Raw genomic sequence first — 9,213 nt, 5'->3', positions numbered from 1 at the left:
GTTCCAATCCCCCTCAAGGGCACATCCTACTAGAGCAGGTTGCTCAAGACCCCATCCAACCTCGCCTTGAACACTTCCAGGGTTGGAGCCTTCACAACATCATTGGGCAGCCTGTCCCAGTGCCTCACGACCCTCACAGGGAAGGATTTCTTTCCTAATCTTTAATCTAAATCCAGCTTCTTCCAGCTTGAAGCCATTCCCCCTCACCTTGTCACTCCATTCCTTTTAATAAAATCCCTCTCCCTCTCTCCTGTAGACCCCTTCAAATACTGGAAGGCTGCTAGAATGTCTCCCTAGCGCCTTCTCCAGGCTGACCAATCCCAGCTCTCTCAGCCTTTCTTCACAGGAGAGGTTGAGAGAGTTCTTATAGTGTGGAGAGGGAAGGGACCACAAAATTGCAAAAGTTGGTACCATTTCAGCCTTTCCTCTTTCCCCTTCATCCCTGAGATCCTGCTGATGTCTATTTTTCACTGGTACTTGAGTGTTTCCCCTTGCATGTCTGTACCTTCTTTCCTTGACATGTCTAGACCTTGGTGAACTGTTCCCATCAAAACATTGAGTACTGGATCTTGGTTGTGATTTCAGAAACCCTGTGTTTTATTAGTCAGGCTTAGCTGATGTCATCCACTGATGCAACTTAGGTTGTGTGAGCACACTCAAAATACTCCTAATGGTAGTCATTAGGCACTGGTGGTACGTCACAGAAACTGGTAGTACATATTGGGGAGGTTTCATCCCATTGGCCAGGTGACTTCAAAACACAAAAGACACTTTCGAAAGGTCATGAGCAGCTGATATGATTCATTGCCAGAGAGACTTTCTGGATTGATAAAAAAAAAACAAACAACCTCCTTTTGTTATTAATGTTTGGGTGGGAAAACATCAAGAAGGAAACTAAATCCATGTTTGTCTTTCTTTTTCTTTCTTTCTTCTTTACTTTTCTTCCTTCCTTCCCTTCCTTCCTGCCCTTCCATCCCTTCCTTCCTTCCCTTCCATCACTTCCTTCCTTCCTTCCCTTCCTTTCTTCTCTTCAATCCCTTCCTTCCCTCCCTTCTTCCCTCCCTCCCTCCCACTCTCCCTTCCTTCTTCCTTTCTTCCCTCCCTCTCTCCCACTCTCCCTTCCTTCTTCCCTTCTTCCCTCCCTCTCTCCCTCCCACTCTCCCTTCCTTCTTCCCTTCTTCCCTCCCTCTCTCCCTCCCTCCCTTCCTTCTTCCCTCCCTCTCTCCTTCCCTCCCTAACTCCCTTCCTTTTTCCCTTCTTCCCTCCCTCCCTCTCTCCTTCCCTCCCTTCCTTCCTTCCTTCCTTCCTTCCTTCCTTCCTTCCTTCCTTCCTTCCTTCCTTCCTTCCTTCCTTCCTTCCTTCCTTCCTTCCTTCCTTCCTTCCTTCCTTTCTTCCCTCCCTCCTTCCTTCCTTCCCTCCCTCCTTCCTTCCTTCCTTCCTTCCTTCCTTCCTTCCTTCCTTCCTTCCTTCCTTCCTTCCTCCCTCCTTCCTTCCTTCCCTCCCTCCTTCCTTCCTTCCTTCCTTCCTTCCTTCCTTCCTTCCTTCCTTCCTTCCTTCCTTCCTTCCTTCCTTCCTTCCTTCCTTCCTTCCTCCCTCCTTCCTTCCTTCCCTCCCTCCTTCCTTCCTTCCTTCCTTCCTTCCTTCCTTCCTTCCTTCCTTCCTTCCTTCCTTCCTTCCTTCCTTCCTTCCTTCCTTCCTTCCTTCCTTCCTTCCTTCCTTCCTTCCTTCCTTCCTTCCTTCCTTCCTTCCTTCCCTCCCTCCCTCCTTCCTTCCCTCCCTCCTTCCTTCCTTCCCTCCTTCCTTCCTTCCTTCCTTCCCTCCTTCCTTCCTTCCCTCCCTCCTTCCTTCCTTCCTTCCTTCCTTCCTTCCTTCCTTCCTTCCTTCCTTCCTTTCTTCCCTCCCTCCTTCCTTCCTTCCCTCCCTCCTTCCTTCCTTCCTTCCTTCCTTCCTTCCTTCCTTCCTTCCTTCCTTCCTTCCTTCCTTCCTTCCTTCCTTCCTTCCTTCCTTCCTTCCTTCCCTCCCTCCTTCCTTCCTTCCTTCCTTCCTTCCTTCCTTCCCTCCTCCTTCCTTCCTTCCTTCCTTCCTTCCCTCCTTCCTTCCTTCCCTCCTTCCTTCCTTCCTTCCTTCCTTCCTTCCTTCCTTCCTTCCTTCCTTCCTTCCTTCCTTCCTTCCTTCCTTCCTTCCTTCCTTCCTTCTTTTCCCCTTAAAGAAATCTATTTTTGTAGGATTCAGCTTACCCTGCCTGTGACATTGTAACCCCCATGTGCACTCCTCACCCCTCCAGCCACTATAAATCCCTCATGGCTCCAAATAAGACTTTTAACCTCTCTCTGCCTCCACCTCAATACACGACTGATGCCCAAAGAAACTTAAGCAAGGCTGGCAGTCAGGACTCATAGCTCCTGAACAGAGAAAAGGCAGCTAATGAATGAAAATGTGCATTTACTCACACACACCACCCCAGCCCTCCCACCTTTCCCCAAAGGCTTTGAATTGAAAGAGAGAGACAGTTCTTTAAAACACATAGAGCAGCTCTTTGCATAAGATGATTTTCTTCCATTATTTTGCCAGATGGAGAAGATCCTGACAAAGCAGCACTAAGCTTCTCAGCCCCAGGCTTTTTAATACCACAGGATAAAGCAGTCTGGCCTCTCCTTCTTGCCTCTGAGAAATAAGAATAAATTATAGCCACAAAGAGGGCCCATTAGTCGTGTGTAATTTTGCCATCAGTTATAAAAATGTTAAATAGCTTTCACTGAAACAAGGCCCTGAGCCAAGCAGCAGCCTCCCTGCTTTCTGGCAGGCAGCTTCACTTCACTCTTTCATCCTTTTCTCCTTCTCTTATTTCCTGGGTTTTTTTGAAGCAGGTAATTTTTTTTTATATATATAACAATCCTGTACTAAAAAGGAAAGTCCAGGCTGATCCTTCACACAATGCCACATCTTCTCAGGGACATCACCAGCACTGCTCTTTGGAGAACAACTCACTCCCATGGCCTCAGCTTCACCATTTGCAGCTGATGAGCTCCCACTGATAGGATGAGGGGCAATGGATGTAAACTCAATCACAAGAAATTCCATCTGAATGTGAGAAAAGGCTTTTTTTTCACTATGAGGGTGCTGGAGCCCTGGAGCAGGCTGCCCAGAGAGGTTGTGGAGTCTCCTTCTCTAGAGGTCTTCCAAACCTGCTTGGATGCATCCCTGTGTGACCTGCCCTAAGTGGTCCTGCTTTGCAGGGGGGTTGGACTCGATGATCTCTGGAGGTCCTTTCCACCTCTTAGCATTCTACGACTCTATGCTTCTGCAGGAGTGTCCTCATTCTTCTGAGTGGCACCTCGGACCTACAGCCCCTGCTCTGGTTCCCCACCACAGGGATCAGGCCATGAGAAAGGAAGGACTAATTGAAAGCACTGAAGTCACAGGGAACTGTTGAAAATCCCTCCCTTTGCCCTCAGATGTGGCAAACGTGTGGCTTGTTGTGCGTGTGAGCTCTTGGTGACTTGACCAGAAACAGGAAGCTCCAACAATGTCTCAGCAAAGCTGCTGGGACAGGGGCTCTTGCCCCTACTCATTGCACCCTGACTCTGTTTTCTGCTTAGCTAAGGAGCATCTCTCAGAGTTAATAAGTGCTGTTATTCCTGATCTTGGTTGATAAGGGGGGAACGACTTAATTCTGGTTGTTAATTGCTACAGAAAAGATAAACAGAGACTTCAATCAAAATGAAGTTAAGGCAATGCACTTCTGTTCCAGCTCACCCTGGGGGCAGCAAATCAAAATCAGATCAAGTTTCATACCAGAGATTGCAGAGTTGGATCTGAAATTCACCAAAGCTGTGAAGACTTTGAAATCAGGATTACAATTAGACTTCACTTCCCATGAAACTGGCCTGAACCCAGCCTCTTCAAAAGTCAGACCTGAAAATTAGGTCATGGCTGATCTGACACAGATTCGTTATTTCAGCTGCACCAGCACTTGCTGAGGGACTGAGGAGTTTTGCATTTGCTTTACTTTTGGTTTTGTTTCATTTTGTTTTCTTCAGCAATTTCCACAGGGAGGCAATATCACAGCCACTGAGTGAGAAAACCTCTACTGGACCACAGGCCAGCTGGGGGCTGGGTGCTACCTAAAAATGCACAGCAGCCCTCTGATCCCACTTGGATCAACCTTGCACTCCTCTTCTGCACCCAGATTCCTTTGGAGAGCAAACAACATTCTGCAAAAGCCTCAGCCACTTGCTCATGCTCTTAAATTAACATTATTATTATTATTATTATTATTATTATTATTATTATTATTCATAATGATATTAGATACAAAGATGACAAACAACTCTTTTTTTTCAGTGGCCCTATCCTGAGTTAAAGTGAAAAGAGGAGATCACTCAACTCAAATAACCAACCAAAAAGCAAAACAAATGAGAAGCCTTTGATTTTTGACACCTCCAACCGACAGCACTCTCAAAAACTGGAAGTGATGCAAGTTGTGTTTGGTGCAAGCAGCAAGAGAAAACCTCAGTGCAAACCCAGCTTCTGTAAAAATGCAAATTCTGATGAGAAATGCTTGTGACAGCAGGATTTGCCCTCAGTGACCTCAACACTTCTTCCAGCCTCAGCTTCACATGGTTATAGTAAGGCTCAGTTTCAAGAAAGTGTGATGGACTGTGAGGATGCTGCATTCTTTCTGCCAGGGGAGCTCAGCTGAACTGGTTTGAATTCTCAGTTTCTCTTTTCAGCACTGTTCCCAGAAGCTTGAATATTTGAGGTGGAGGAGGGTAGAGACTGAAGAAGGACAGCACAGAATGTTCTGAAATTCAGGTTTTTGAGGCCCCAGAGCATGACATCAGGGCCAGAGCCTTCAACCCCTCCACGGTCAGCACCTTCCCAGGGTTGCAACGGGCTCATTGCAGGCAGCATCCACCCTCCTCTGTTGTAAGACAGGAACGTTGGAGACCATGGATAAAGTCATCAGTTTTAGCTGAGATGCCATATCCTGCAGTATTGGCACACCATTTCCCTTCAGCCATGTCCACAGCATCTAAATTTAGGATCCTTCTCCAGTCAGTGTGAAGCAAGAACCTTCGGGAGGTGAGTCAGAGCACCCAAAATAGCTGCCTAGATAAGACAACCTCAGCAGCTCAGTGACTCTTCTCTCAGTCTGGTCTCTGGGTCCTCAGACTCAACAGCATGATTCAATGCAAGATATGGAACAGATTATTGAACCTAGATTCTTAATTTCTGGGCACTTTCTACTGTTGATTTCATAAACAGCTTCCCAGAGAGTGCTGCCTGTGCTTTGAGGCTGTGTGAGGCTTGTGGAAAGCCCCACGGCTCACCAGCAGAAGATGTTTGTAAGGTGAAACAAACAATGGCAAAGAAATGGTCAGAATTACAGATGCAAAATACTAAGATTTTCCTATGTAGGTCATTTTCATTCCCATCAGCATCTATTGTTTGTGTGATAGAGGGAGAGCAGCATTTTGGAATTGGGATATTTAGGTTTTGAAGTGATTTTTTTTTTCTCATCTAAAATTGTTCAGTAAATATTAGACTTTTGTTGTTTTCTTCTTCTTCTTCAATTTACGTGTTTGCTTGACTTTTTTTGCCTGTCATTCTGCTTCTTCCTCTCTTTTCTTCTGTTTTTCAGTCTCTACTTCTGCATAAAAGTGGATGGGGGGAAATAAAAAAGTCAATAAAATATAAAAGAGGGGGGGAAGTAAATAAAGCATTTAAAGGGGGGAGGAGAAGGAAAGAAACTAAATAAGTGTGAAGAATTTGAAAGAAAGAAATCATCCTACATATTTGAACAGTTAAAGGAGCTCTGACTCCAAGGATGTGAGTGAACATTGGCCTATCTCCAGAGGTCCTTTCCAAGCCCTAACATCCTGGGATCCTGGGATCTGTGATGTGCCATAATCTGCAAAGAGGTATTTGTGCAGCTTATGCTTTAGAGGAAGAATAAGTTTAATGCTTAAAAATCAGGAGAATTTTATTCTTTTTTTTTTTTTTTAATACTTTATATGATTGCAATTCCAGGGGCTTCAACCAGATTCCTCAAGCTTGACAGTGGTAGAAGAGCAGAATTTTTGCCTCTGGCAAGCAGAGTTGTCTGCAGTACAGCAGAGCCTTTCTATTTAAAGGGTTTTTTTTGTTGGGTTGGTTTGGTTTTGTTTGGTTTGGTTTGGTTTGGTTTTGTGTTGTGATGTTTTGTTTTGTGTTGTTTTGTTTTGTGTTGTGATGGTTTGGTTTGGTTTGGTTTGGTTTGGTTTGGTTTGGTTTGGTTTGGTTTGGTTTGGTTTGGTTTGGTTTGGTTTGGTTTTGGTGTATAAACCTGACTGTGTTGTGAGCCAGTTCACTGGGGGCTTTGGCAACAGACACCTCTGAAACGTCAGAACAATTGTATCATGTAAAATGAGATCATTTTAATGACAATTATTGCAGTTTAACTCTGGATGTTTCCCTGAATAAACACATCTGGTTGATAACAACGTGGGGAGTGTGTCTTTAGTCACCTTCAGACAGATCACAGGCTGTGCCTCCAGGTAGATGTCCATCTAGACCTGATCCTGTAGCCAAACCCAAACCTATTCCTGGTGGGCAAGTTCACCTGATACTGGCTCAAAGCAGCCTTTGAACTACCTGCTTGGTCAGGAGGCTGCACCGAGCACCTTCTCCAGGAGTGTGGCCCACCATAAAAACTGTAGAATCCAGTGTGCACATGCAGCTTGGAAAGCCAATCACATCCTGGGCTGCATCAAGAGAAGTGTGGCCAGCAGGGCCAGGGAGGGGATTCTCCCCCTCTGCTCTGCTCTGGTGAGACCTCATCTGGAGTATTGCATCCAGTTCTGGAGCCTCTGTTACAAGAAGGATCTGGAGGTGCTGAAAGGTGTCCAGAGAAGGACCACAAGGATGAGCAGAGGGCTGGAGCACCTCTGCTATGAGGACAGACTGAGAGAGTTGGGGTTGTTCAGTCTGGAGAAGAGAAGGCTCCAAGGAGACTTTCTTGTGGCCTTCCAGTATCTGAAGGGGGATACAAGAAAGCTGGGGAGGGACTTTTTAGGGTGTCAGGGAGTGATAGGACAGGGGGGAATGAAGCAAAACTAGAAATGGGTAGATGCAGATTGAATGTTAGGAAGAAGTTTTTCCCCATGAGGGTGGTGAGACACTGGCACAGGTTGTCCAGGGAGGTGGTGGAAGCCTCATCCCTGGAGGTGTTTAAGGCCAGGCTGGATGTGGCTGTGAGCAACCTGCTGTAGTGTGAGGTGTCCCTGCCCATGGCAGAGGACTTGGAATTGGATGATCCTTGAGGTCCTTTCCAACCCTAACAATTCTATGATTCTAAATTGTAGAATCAATTTGGTTGTAAGAGATCTTTAAGATCATCAAGTCCCATGTCCCTCAGCTCTGCATCTACAGGACTTCGAAACGCCTCCAGGGATGGGGACTCCACCACTGCCCTGTGCAGCCTGGGCCAGGACCTAGCAACCCTTTTGGGGAGGAAATTTTTCCTCCTCTGGTGTAACTTGAGGCCATTTTCTCTATTCCTGTCACTTGTTCTTTGGGAGAAGAGACCAACCCCCACTTGTGGAGAAGGACCTGGGAGTGCTGGTGGACAGCAAGTGCACCATGAGCTATAAGTGTCACCTTCTGGCCTAGAAAGCCAATGGTCTTCTGGGGTGTGTTAAGAAGAGTGTGGCCAGCAAGTTGAAGGAGGTTCTCCCTCTCTACTCCACCCTGGTGAGGCCAGATCTGGAGTATTTTGTCCAGTTCTGGACTCCCCAGTTCAAGAGGGACAGGGAACTACTGCAGGTAGTGAAGTGGAGGGCCACAAGGATGATGAGGGCTCTGGAACATCTGTCTGGTGAGGAAAGGCTGAAAGACCTTGGGCTCTTCAGCCTGCAGAAGAGAATCTTCTCACTGCATGTAAGTACCTAAATGGTGGAGCTCATGAGGATGGAGTTGGGCTCTTTTCAGTGGTTTCTGCTGGAAAGATGAGGGGCAGTGGGCACAAACTGGAACCCAGGAGGTTTCACTTGAAACCTAAGAGAAAAATTCTTTGCTCTGAGGCTGCTGGAGCCCTGGAGCAGGCTGCCCAGAGAGGTTGTGGAGTCTCCTTCTCTGGAGAGGTTCCAAACCTGCCTGGATATTGTGATCCTGGGCAAGCTTCTGTGGGTGCCCCTGCATTAGCAGGGGAGGTTGACTGATCTCCAGAGGTCCCTTCCAACCCCTACCACACTGGGATTGCAGGATTCTCTGATTCTGTAATCTTTCGGTGCTGGCAGGTTTTCGGTTTTCTCAGAGGAGAACAAAATGTCTCGATGAAGATTTAATGCTTTGAAGATTTCTACTGAATGGTGATTAAAGATTTGGAATTCAGTCCTGGAAAGTGCTGAGTGCTTTTGCTCTGACTCAGAGGAGCACTCCAGTGTGGGTGTCACTTCAGGCAGGCGTTTAATTGCAACAAAGAGCCTCTAAAAATACGTGGCCACTTAAACACTGGAGAGACTTGAAACAAAACCAGGATCAGAGCAGGAGTTGAGGTGCTGGGTGATGGCACTGTGTGAACAGTTCAGCAATGTTCATTAGTGCCAACGTTTTTAATGAGTCACTGTAGCTTTTCCTCAGGCTTTGATCCTTTATTCCCATCCAGATTATGGGGTGGGAGGACGGGGAGGGGAGGTGTTGATGCTCCAAATAACTTTGATACCACATAAAGGTTAGAAAACTCAATAAACAACAAGGATTCGAGCATACATTTTGTTGATAAAGTCACTCAAAGGCTAAGAGGAATCAAAGAGCTAAAGATTGGAGAATGAATTGGATAATGATTGGAGAGTGATTGAGGGAGCTGGGGCTGGTCAGTTTGGAAAAGAGGAGGGAAGAATCATAGAATTGCTAGGGCTGGAAGGGGCATCAAGGATCATCCAGTTCCAACTCCCTTGCCATGGGCAGGGACACCTCACACTACAGCAGGTTGCTCACAGCCACATCCAGCTTGGCTGCAAAAACCTCCAGGGATGAGGCTTCCACCACCTCCCTGGGCAACCCCTGCCAGTCTCTCACCACCCTCATGGGGAAAAACTTCTTCCTAACATCCAATCTGAATCTACCCATTTCTAGTTTTGCTCCATTCCCCCCAGTCCATTCGCTACCTGATATCCTAAAAAGTCCCTCCCCAGCTTTCTTGTAGCCCCTTTCAGATACTGGAACACCACA

The sequence above is a fragment of the Indicator indicator genome, chromosome 28, assembly GCF_027791375.1.
Source record: "Indicator indicator isolate 239-I01 chromosome 28, UM_Iind_1.1, whole genome shotgun sequence".
NCBI lineage: Eukaryota > Metazoa > Chordata > Aves > Piciformes > Indicatoridae > Indicator > Indicator indicator.
The sequence above is the reverse complement of the archived record's forward strand: the minus strand, read 5'-3'. Positions refer to the sequence as shown.